This window comes from Anabrus simplex, chromosome 4 (assembly GCF_040414725.1).
Source record: "Anabrus simplex isolate iqAnaSimp1 chromosome 4, ASM4041472v1, whole genome shotgun sequence".
NCBI lineage: Eukaryota > Metazoa > Arthropoda > Insecta > Orthoptera > Tettigoniidae > Anabrus > Anabrus simplex.
Window position 1 is genome coordinate 140,025,653 of NC_090268.1, and position 12,308 is coordinate 140,037,960.

Below are 12,308 nucleotides of genomic sequence, written 5' to 3' on the forward strand. Positions count from 1 at the left end.
CCTTGGCATTGTGATTGAGTGTCTTTCTAACCTTGCGCTAAAATCGGTTGTATTTACAACTGATTTTCAATTGGTGTGTGCATTTCAGCGATAACGTCACATGCAGGTACACATGAACTACAATTCTGAAGTTCAGAGGGATGACCTGTTGAAATTAAGATCAGTTAAACATTTGGTTAAACGAAGCACATTCATTGTTTGTTCCCAAGGCAAGTAGTATCTCATTACTGTTCCGCCAATGTGGGGATGAGCATCATAATCTTATAAATCCCACGAACTCCAGCTGTGTGGTCATTGATTCCTCCTATTTTTATCAGACATTTCTGTCATGTTTTCTGACTAACCTCCCTTCTTTATATTCGACCTCGGCGGCATGGTGCTTTCAAGGTTAAGGGAATCTTTCAATATCCTGCCTTGCAGCCTCTGTGGGTGGAAGCGTAGAATACGTCCACAGTAGACTATACCCTGCTTGTCACAAGAGGTCCTCAACTTGGGTGGGTTGGCGAGCACTGGTGAACTTTAGGGTTGGCGATCCCGGGTCCCTTAACTGAGTCCTGGCATTGCTTCCCATCACTTCTGCCATGCTCCTCACTTTCATTTATCCTATCGTACCTCCCTGTGGGTGGGAGAGGTAGAGTAACATTCACTGTATTCCTTGTCTGTCGTAAGAGGCGACTGAAAGGGAGGCTAGGGGGTTTAAAATTGAGGACGTGGGTTAGCGAACACGTTTCCCCTAGCAGAGTCTATCATTGCTTCCACTTACTAGTGTCAGGTTCCTCACCTTCTTGAATCCTATCCGATCTCCATTGGTCAACTCTTGTTATTTTCCGACTCCGACGGTATTCGATGTTCGAGGCCTGGGGAGTCTTTCATTTTCACGCCCTTCGTCGCCCTGCCCTTTCTTTTGGCGATACCTTCATTTTTCGAAGCGTCGGACCTCTTTCGTTTTCCCCTCTGATTGGTCTTAAGAGAGGATGATTGCCCAATTACTTCATCTTAAAGCAATAATCACCACCATCACCAGCTAGTGTTAAGAGGGGATGATTTCGTAATTGTGCTTCCCTTTAAATCAGTAATTACCGAACGAGTAGCTGCGCGCTTTTGGTCACGCAGCTGTCAGCTTGCATTTGGGAGATAGTGGATTCGATTTCCACTGTTGGCAGCCGTGGTTCACACCAGGCAAGTACCTTGATTCCTTCCTACTCCTAGCCCTTTCCTGACCCATCATCGTCATAAGCCCTACCTACAGTATATCCATGCGACGTAAAGCAAATAGAAAATAATTTCAAAGCAACATTAATCACCATCATTACCACCAGAAAAGAGTAATCGTGCTAATTTTTTGTATACTATAAATCACCTTTGTTATTATGCGCCCCGTGAGTTTATTATTGATAAAGAGAGATTCCCAACAGCGATAATGTCCGCGGAGCACATAAAAGGCGAATTAGATCTGAGTACAATGCTACTACGTTGCACTGCCATTAACAACGCTGCATTATTCTTCCGGTGTGTTTGGGAAGTAGATTGTGCAGGTTATGGTGATGAGTGGGATAAAGAGGGCGTGGGAACACGAAGTACCTCTCAGGCAACAAGTCACACGAGAAGGCAGGGAAGAACAGACGTACAAGGGAGGGTAAAACAGGCAGGACTGGTTTTGTGCATGCATTTTATAACACTACCAGCAGACTTGGTCTGCGAAGAATTCTTAAAAACCTAAAGCAAACATTCTAGGCAATAATTCGCATAACTTTGGCACGATGACTGACGGCGCTCTTTGCACAGTTAATATATATTGGCCGGAATTGCTTAATTATCAGAAGTGTATGTAAATCTACCCTCTTTCAGCCACTCAAACTTCTACTCCCCCTGCAGGTAGGGGTGGTAGAAGACATTCATCTCCTGCATGTCGTAAGAGGCACCTAAAATAGGAACCCGCGATAGCTCTCAATTTGGGAGTGTGGATTGCCAACCACGAAGCCCCTAGCAGAGTCTGATAGTGCTTCCACTTGTTTACCCCAGACTCCTCGCCTTCATCCTTCCTACTTGACCTCCTTTAGGTCAACTCTTGTGCCCTTCCATCCCTTGTGTGGGTGGGGGAGGTATAATGCATCCACGATATCCCCTGCCTGTCGTAAGATGCGACTAAAAGTGGAACCTCTGCCTCTCATGCTGGGAGCTTTGGTTGGCGACCGCGGTTCCCCTAGATGAGTTTAGCATTGCTTCCACTTACTTTTGCCAGGCTCCTCACTTTCATCAATCCTATCACACCTTCCTTGGTCAACAACTCCTGTTCTTTTCTGACCCCGACGGCATTAAGTTTACGAGGCCTAGGGAGCCTTTAATTTTCACGCCCTTCATGGCCTTTGTCTTTCTTTGGCCGATACCTTCATTTTTCGAAGTGTCGGGCCCCTACCATTTTTTCCCCTCATTATTAGTCTAGTGTTCGCAGAGGATGGTTGCCTAGTTGTACTTACTCTTAAAACAGTTACCACCATCACTCTCCCTGTAGGTATGGATGGTAAAAAATATTTATCTCCTGCCTGCCGTAAAAGGTGCGTGAAGAGGAACCCAACCATGGTATCTTCTGCATGTCGTAAGAGGTGACTTAAAGGGGTAGTGGCGCTGAACTGAGGAGCGTGGGTTGGCGACTATGGTTCTCCTAGCTGAGTCCCTGTCTAGGGACACCACGACGCACAGTGTGTCGAATCCCATATCTAGGTGGAAAAAATTCACTGTCGCCAATCAAAGCGCAACCTGGCTCATTCGATAGTAAACAAACCAGATGTTGACCTTCAGTCTTTCTTTTCGCTTTCTGGTACGTAGGATGGAGGGGACAGGTGCTGAAACATCTTCCTTGCAGTTATCAACTGAGTTGATAGGAGGTGTCGGAGAGAACCGAACGTTGTGTTTCTAGTAAGTTCAACGAGGTGTTGTATTCTGTGGTTCATGGAATAGTGAAAAGAGGTATGTGTTCTCATTTTAAGCATAATACAAGCGTTCTGCAGTAAACAAGTTATTTACAGTGCGTTGTAAAAGGAAGCAGTTGTAGAAAATTAGATTGTTTTTACGATTTGCTCGAAAAAAACTTTATGAGTGCCTCATAGTGCCACTTTACTTTAAACGTCATTCGATGGGAAATTTAATGTAGATTCAGGATCTGTAGTGGTTTGGTTGCGCACGAATGTGCATGATGGTTTATTTTCTTATTTTCAGTGCCTATGTGGGCGTTACCGCGAGAAGAATATTTCAACGCGTGGCGGTCATGTCGTAAAAAGGGGCATTTAGAAATCATATTTCAATATGTTATGGATAAATTAGAGCCTACAAATCTTACTGACACTCAATTTCTGGAGGTAAGAAACAAAATTAAATTGATATCCCGTAATATCAACAAAAATGGGAGAGTGCAGGAAGAAGAGAACAACGATTCCGAGAAAAATTCCGTGATTAGGGAAATGTGAGGGATTTCATCGTGTTAAGTGAACAAGACGACATTGATCCAGCGTATGATCCAAAAACAAGTTGTGTACCTAACAAAGCCGGCCGTCACCCTAAGGAATTTAAGGACTCTTCCATAAAGACGAAGAAGCAAAATGTTTGAGATATTACCGAATCGCATAGTTTGGAGGAAGTCGCGTTTGCTGCTGAAGATTCTTTTCGATCAAGCGGGAAAAGATGAAGGCTTAATAAAAAGATATCGTGTATTACTAGCTGCTCTTTCTTCTGGCTCTGAAATAAATGTGAATAAATTCAAAGAATTTCGTGCGCAAACTGCGGCTTTGTATGTCAAACTATATCCATGGAGTTATATGCCCGTAACTGTGCATACCATATTAGTACACATTACTCAAGTAATTATACATTTTCTTGTGCCAATAGGAACTTTATCTGAAGAAGCTCAAGAAGCTAGAAATAAAGATTGTCGGAGGTTTCGTGAATTTCATACTCGAAAATGTAGCAGCTTAAGATGTTGTTGGATATATCAAATCCCTTAATAAACAAGTACCGAACAATGCCACGTAAAACTCCTGGTAATCTACCTATGGAAGCTATTGAGTTACTTACTGACTCCCAAGATCCTTTCACATCAAATGAAGAAGACCAGTATAGCAACGACTACGATTCTCTGGACTCTACAGACGAATCAGGGGACGATTGAACATTGGACATGTTGTTGTTATTATGAACATGATGAGATTGATGAGGCAATTACTTGCAAATACTGTAATATGATCCTTTCACGTTTTTTATGAAATGTTTCTGAGTGTAATCTTAACCTTTTTTATATGGAAATATATTATATATAATATTGTTTTCGTGTGTAAGGTATGTTTTACTAAAACTACGTATTTAAAATACGTTTTCAATCTGGAAGAATTTACATACAATGCCTTCGTCTATTCCCTCAAATAAGGTGTAACAAGAATACTGGACTGAAATTCTCATTGTTATTCATATTTTATCCAGTTTTCAATAGTATGTTTACCACTGTTATAAACTATAATATACACATCCAAATCGTGTTTTTACTCCCGTAAATGGACGATTCTTTTGTTGCTTTCGGTCATTTTTTAAATCTCCCTTTGCCCCTCACCCCTATATATTTACCCCCGAACATCGTACACTTTAGACGATGCCAGATATGAATTCAGCGACCTCGAAAACGGTATAGTGCCAACTTTTAATAGGATCCCAGGACTATTAACGACGTTATTAATTTTTTCCACCTAGATCGGGGATTCGGCACACTGTGCGACGTTGACGTCGGTGTGGAGGCTTGTGTGCTCGTTAATCCCCAGGGCTATGTCAGCTCCGGGTTACCCATACTGGATTGGCCTCGTTGTAGGGCATGACTAACAAGGTGTCCCTAGAGTGCATCCGGCTCCGTGGCTAAATGGTTAGCGTGCTGGCCTTTTGTTCAAGGTGCCCCGGGTTCGATTCCCGGCCGGGTCGGGGATTTTAACCTTAGTCGATTACTTCCACTGGCTCGGGGAGTGGACGTGTGTGTCTCGTCATTAAAATTAGAAAAAAGGAAAGAATGAGCAAAATAAGAAAAACACAAATAATTAGAAAAAAGAAGTAGAAAAATATTTTAAATAAAATGTCTGACAGGTATCTGCTCTTTCCTCTTCATTTCTATTTATTTCCTTCTATTCAAACTTTCTTCCTTTTCATTTCTCTGACTGCCCAGCAAGCCTCTCTGCCTCGGGTAGAATGTTTATCTTCCCCTGTGGGTGGAGGCGGTAGAATTCATCCACGATATCCCCTTCTGTCGTAAGAGGAGACTAAATGGAGCTCGAGGGGCTCTTAACTTGGGAACGTGGGTTGGCGACCACGGGACTCTTAGCTGAGCCCTGGCATTACTTACACTTACTTGAGTCAGGCTCGTCACTTTAATCTATCCTGTCCGAACTTTCCTTGTCAACTCTTGTTCTTCTCCGACCCCGACGGTATTACGTTTGGAAGGCTTCGTGGCCCTTCTCCTTCTTTGGCCGATATCTTCATTTTTCGAAGTGTCGGACTCCTTACATTTTTTTTATCTGATTAGTGTTAATAGAAGTTGGTTGCCCAGTTGTACTTCGTTTTACAACGATAATTACCACTACCACCACCTAGCTGCGGCTGACACTAGTTCCGCTTACTTGTGTCAGGTTTCTCGCATTCATCCTTTCTGTTCGACCTCCCTTGGTCAACACGTTTTTTCGATTCCTACGCTGTTACGTTTGAGAGGCCAAATTACTTTAATTTTCACGCCCTTTATGCTTTTTCCCTTTTTTGCCGATACCTTGATTCTTTGAAGGATCGGATCTTGTACTTTTTTCCATTTATTAAATTTAAATTAAGTAGGGAAAATCTTTACTAAAAACAAAAGACCGTTGTCCGAATCGGAAATCAAACTACAAACGAGATAGCCATCCAAAGAGGAGTTAGACAAGGTTGTGTTTCATCTCCATTGTTATTCAACCTTTACTCGGATAAAATTTTCAAAACAGCTTTAGAAAATTAACAATATGGAATAAAAGTAAATGGTGGCATAATTAACAACATAAGATATGCGGATGATACAGTCATCTTGTGTGACAATTTTGAAGGTCTCCACCTCCTGCTTAATAATATTAGTGCAGTAAGTGAGGACAAGGGACTAAAAATAAATGTAAACAAGACCATGATCTTCAGCAGACGTGCCAATGCTGAGGCATCTTACAACTAAACAACCGACAGATTGAGAGAGTAACCACTTTTAAATATCTGGGTGCCATTGTCACTGAACAACTTGATCCTGAGAAAGAAGTGAAGCAGAGGATAGCAATAGCACGAATAATATTTACAAAAATGAAATCTTTCTTTTGTATTGACTACTTAAATTTAAAACTTAGACAGAGGATGGTAAAGTGCTATATATGGTCAGCCTTGCTATATGGTGTGGAAACACGGACTCTCAAGAACATATCAGTGAAACGCTTGGAAGCCTTTGAAATGTGGATCCACCGTAGGATGCTCAGGATTTCGTGGGTTGCACGACTAACGAACCAGTAAGCACTCAGCAGGGCAAGAGCAAGTCGGGAACTCGTTCAAACATTAAAACACCGGAAGATCTCTTACCTTGGCCACATCCTTAGAAATGACCGTTACCTCATCTTACAGCGGATTGTACAAGGCAAAATACAGGGTCGAAGAGGTGTCGGGTGGAGGCGAACATCATGGCTGGTAAACTTCAAAGAATGGACTGGAATTCACAGTGTTGAAAGACTTTTCCACCTAGTAAGAGATCGTAATACATTCGCCACAGTGATCGCCAACGTCAGGGGGACCTGATATGGTACTGTGAGGAAGAAGAAGAAGAAGAAGAAGAAGAAGAAGAAGAAGAAGGGAATGGTAATCTCGTTGTACTTCCCCTAAGACAATAAACACCACCACCAGAACGGACTGTCTGTCTGTCTGTCTGTTTGCTTGTTTGTTTGTTTGTTTGTTTGTTTGTTTGTTTGTTTTCCCGAGGGCGGGTTGTATCCTTTAATAGCACCACCAAAGTGTATGCGGTTATAGGGAAACCGATGGTGGCGTCACAATGAGGCGTACTAGGCAAGACGAGGAGTTTGCCATTGCTTTCCTCACTGGAACAGAAAGTGCTATTGCAGTACGACTGACCTTTCGAATAGCACTTTTTATAGCATTTAGACGTTCTAGCTGCGCTCTGAATGTCATTACTTACCAGCTTCCATATAGTCACTGCCATAAATGAGACTAGGATTTCAGTGGAAGCTATCCCCCTGTGGGTGGGGGCGGTAGAATAACACCCACGGTATCCCTTGCCTGTCGTAAGAGGCGACTAAAAGGGGCCTCAGGGGCTCTGTACTTTGGAGCGTGGGTTGGCGACCACGGGGCCCTTAGCTGAGTCCTGGCATTGCTCCCACTTACGTGCCAGGCTCCTCACTTTCACTATCCTATCCGACCTCTCTTGGTCAACCCTTGTTCTTTTCCAACCCCGACGCTATTAGGTTCGCAAGGGCTAGGGAGTCTTTAATTTTCACGCCCTTCGTGGCCCTTGTCTTCCTTTGGCCGATACCTTCATTTTTCGAAGTGTCGGACCCCTTCCATTTTTCCTCTCTGATTAGTGTTATATAGAGGATGGTTGCCTAGTTGTACTTCCTCTTAAAACAATAATCACCACCACCTCAGTGGAAGCTACAGTTTTCTCCAGCCTGTGCCAAGAGATAGATGATAAATCAGCGGGTGGATAGGAGCTGATATTGTGCTGTAGGTTAAGTCAATCATTTCCAGAGGTAGAATTTGCGTTTCTAGATGTTTCATTTTCCTGGTAGTCCAAGAATGCAAAAATACCCTATTTTCATAAATATTCGAACAACAATAATAGTGTTATTGTTTTTACGCCCCACTAAGTACTGTTTTACAGTTTTCGGAAACACTGAGATTCCGGAATTTAGTCTAGTAAATCTACCGACACGAGACTTACGTATTTGAGCATCTTCAAATACCACCGAAATGAGCCAGGATCGAACCTGTCAAGTCGGGGTCAGAAGGCCAGCGCCTCAACCGTCTGAGCCACTCAGCCCGGTGGATATTCGAACACTTTGAACAGTTACGAGAGTCTTATTATCTTCACTAAATATCTTTATTACGAATTAATGATGACATGATTAACATTTCAAAATATGTCGAGATTTAATAAAGTGCTGTTTCCATAATATGGATGTATCATTCTGCTGTGCCTCTCCGGATTTCTAATCAAACACATTTTTAATAGCGTCTGGAAGACAAGTCATCGTTCGACGAGACGTTTTATAAGGCCGACAAATCTGGCGATGTAGGGAGCCATGACCGAAATGTGTTATCTGCCGTACATTCGCCCGCATTGTGGCCGTGGTCGTTAGGGCGTCAAGTCTATAGGGTCCGACATCGTCGTTAGCTGGTTCGAGTCCCGTTGGGGAAAAACATTTCTCCATCAAAATGTTGCCTGAGAGCGTAGGAGAGGTGGAGGTTTACAGTCACTAGATTGCTTGCTAAAAGCCTGGATTCAGTTCCGAACCTTGCCGTAGTGCTAATTTGAAGTGGGGACAGACGCTGTTGATGGTGATTCCTCCGTCGCGTCGCACGGAGACGTCAAGATATGTCCCCTTGTGGGTGGGGGCGGTAGAATAACACCCACGATATCCCCTGCCTGTCGTAAGAGGCGACTAAAAGGGGCTCCAGGGGCTCTGAACTTTGGAGCGTGATTTGGCGACCAGAGGGCCCTTAGCTGAGTCCCGGCATTGCTTCCACTTACTTGTGCCAGGCTCCTCACTTTCATCTATCCTATCCGACCTTCCTGGTCAACTCTTGTTCTTTTCCGACCCCGACGCTATTAGGTTTGCGAGGGCTAGGGAGTCTTTCATTTTCATGCCCTTCGTGGCCCTTGTATTTCTTTGACTGATATCTTCATTTTTCGAAGAGTCGGATCCCTTCCATTTTTCCCTCTGAGTAGTGTTATATAGAGGATGGTTGCCTAGTTGTACTTCCTCTTAAAACAGTAATCACCACCCCACCACGTCAAGATATGAGTACACCCTTTAATGTTATTCGACAGGGGTAGGCTATGTGCCGACACTGAGTTTCACCCTCTCCCTATCTCATTATCATTGTCATCATCTCAGTCCGGCCCTGTGGCTGAATGGTAAGCGCAGTGCTTTTCGGTTCAGAGGGCCCCGGGTACGTTTCCTGGCCGGGTTGTAGATTATAACCTTAAATGGTTAATTCCCCTGGCTCGGGGACTGGGTATTTGCACTGTCCCCAACATCCCTGCAACTCACACACTATAACAACACGCAATATCCTGTATACGGCAGATGCCACCCGCCATCGTCTTATAAGGGCTGCACCAGGCTAGAAATAGCCACACTAAATTATTATTGCCGGGCTGAGTGGCTCAGACGGTTAAGGCGCTGGTCTTCTAACCCCAACTTGCCAGGTTCGATCCTGGCTCAGTCCAGTGGTATTTGAAGGTGCTCAAATACGACAGCCCCGTGTCGGTAGATTTACTGGCACGCAAAACACCTGCGGGACTAAATTCCGGCACTTCGGCGTCTCCGAAGACCTTAAAATGTAGTTAGTGGGACGTAAAGCAAATAACATTATTATTATTATTATTATTATTATTATTATTATTATTATTATTATTATTATTATTATTATTATTATTATTATTATTATTATTATTATTATTATTATTATTACCACCATCTCATATCCAGACGCATAGGTTGTCCATAGACGCCAAATAGAAAGATCTGCACTAGGCTAATCGAACATGTCCTCGGACACTGTTGGCACTTAAAGCCACACGATAAATAAATCACGTGTTGTAGTCCCTACATGCTGCCTAGCACTGTCGTGCTGAAATACGACCTTGAAGGCAGTCTTACAAGAAAAAGAAACCTAGCCTCAGTAGGACGTGGGTTGGTAACCACGAACATCCTGCTTGAGTTCGACACTGTTTCTCTTCCAACCCCGATGGTGTTGAATTTGTGAGGCCAGGGGATCTTTCATTTTTATGCCCATCGTCACCATTCTGTTTCTTGTGCCGTTACCTTCATTCTTCGCGGATCGATTTTCCTCCTCTGGTTAGTGTTAAGAGGGAATGGTTATTTAGTTGTTCTTCTCCTTCAAATAATATTCGCCACCACTAACTACCTCTTCGATCCTGTTAGTATTAGCTTTCGAAGACCTAAGGAGTAAATTATTTTCATTCCCTATCGTGATCCTTCTCTTTCTTTTGTCTTCAAACGGTGGGACCTGTTCCCCTTCCACTTCATATAAGAATAAAGAAGGACGATCGCTTAATTGTACTTCCCGTTATATCAATAATCATCCCCAGTGGAAACGTACTAATCTCTAAACGTCCTTGACATTATAGTCATCCGTAATGATGGTAGCAATACTCGTAAGAGATGACTTGCTACAATTCCTAAAGGAATTCCAGGCCGAAATACATTGGGCTTGTGCCATGTACCTTATGTGAACACAGTCCTGCTGACATTATTCACCAGGTCTTCAACCAAACAATAGAGCGATTCATTAAAAACGCATTTCTCCTGGCGGTTTCACCATCTGATGCACTATTTCGGCCTCAGGTTTTTACCATGGTTTGTCGACTGAAGGATAATGAGCTTGCAAGTAAGTAATTGGCAATGAACCCTAGCAGAAGACATTGGGTTAATTTTACGGTTTTACTTCCGTGCGTTCTTCACTTGGGAGCATGGGTTGACGACTACTGGGAATTGGATACCGAGATACTTTGGCCACATATCAAGGAGGACTGGAGCTTTAAAGAAACTGATCGTAGAGGGTAAACTGCAAGTAACAAGGACGCAGGAAGGGCTCCAGCAAGATGGATTGAGCAGGTGGAGGAGTCTCTACATCAAGCGACTCATCTAGCGCAGGACAGAAGAGCATGTCAAAAACCCTGCAACCACACGACATGCCACCACACCCTGTAAAGGGTACATGGACAGGAGAGAGAGAGAGAGAGAGAGAGAGAGAGAGAGAGAGAGAGAGAGAGAGAGATTATAGCTGAGCTGAACTTATGCTGAATGGCGGCGTAAGAATGCATCCACGGCATACTACCTCCGTCGTAACAGGCGCCTAAAGACGGAGGCTGCAAGGGTCTTTATCTTGGGAATATAGGTTCGTGACCACGGATCTGGAGCTGAGTCTTAGATTGCGATCCGGGAGATAGTAGGTTCGAACCCTGAAAAAGGGTTTCTGTGGTTTCCCATTTTCACACCAGGCAAATGTTGGGGCTGTACCTTACATAAGACCACGGCCCTTCCTCCCCACCACGAACCTACTACGCTGACGCAGCAGGGGGAGAGGTGATACTCTCACGTCGTGCGTTCCAGGTGGCGGATAGGGGGGTCATAACCAGCTTGCCGGCGGACTTGAGGGAAATAAAATACCTCTCGCGGACCAAACATACTACCCCCTGCGGGTGGGGGACGCACATGTAGGATACACCCGCGGTATCCCCTGCATGTCGTAAGAGGCGACTAAAAGGGGCCCAAGGGGCTCTCAACTTGGGAGTGTGGATTGGCGACCACGGGGCTATTAGCTGAGTCTTAGCATTGCTTCCACTTACTTGTCCCAGGCTCCTCACTTTCGTCTATCCTGTCCGACCTCCCTTGGTCAACACTTGTTCTTTTCCGACCCCGACGGTATTAGAGCATTCGAGGCCTAGGGAGTCTTTCATTTTCACGCCCTTCGTGGCTCTTGCCTTTCTTCGTCCGTTACTTCATTTTTCGAAGTGACGGATCCCTTCTTTTTTCTCTCTCTCTACCCCTGTGGGTGGGGGACGCAGACGAAAAATACACCCACGGTACCCCTGCCTGTCGTGAGAGGCGACTAAAAGGGGCGACCAAGGGATGATTGTCTTAGAACCATGAAACTACTTATGATAAGTACCATCACACGGGAAACACCATGGGTCGCCTTTACTTACGAGTAGTACCACTAAATTAGGTACGAAATAGGTTTGTGATTAGTAGCAGCAGAGAGTGGTTCCTCTGTGGGTTTCCAGTACCCGTGAGTCGTACCCGTGTGAGCAACACCGCGGGTCTGGGCGTTGCCTGTGAGTTGTACCACTATATGAGCGACACCGTGGGTCTGCGTTGCCTGTGATTCGTACCCACTATGTGAGGAAGACCACGGGAATACCGGCGCCCGTGTCTAGTACACCTAGGTGAGGAACCTCATCGGTTTGCGTTGGCTATGAGTGGCGCCATTGTGTGCGAAACACCATAGGTCTGCGTTACCTA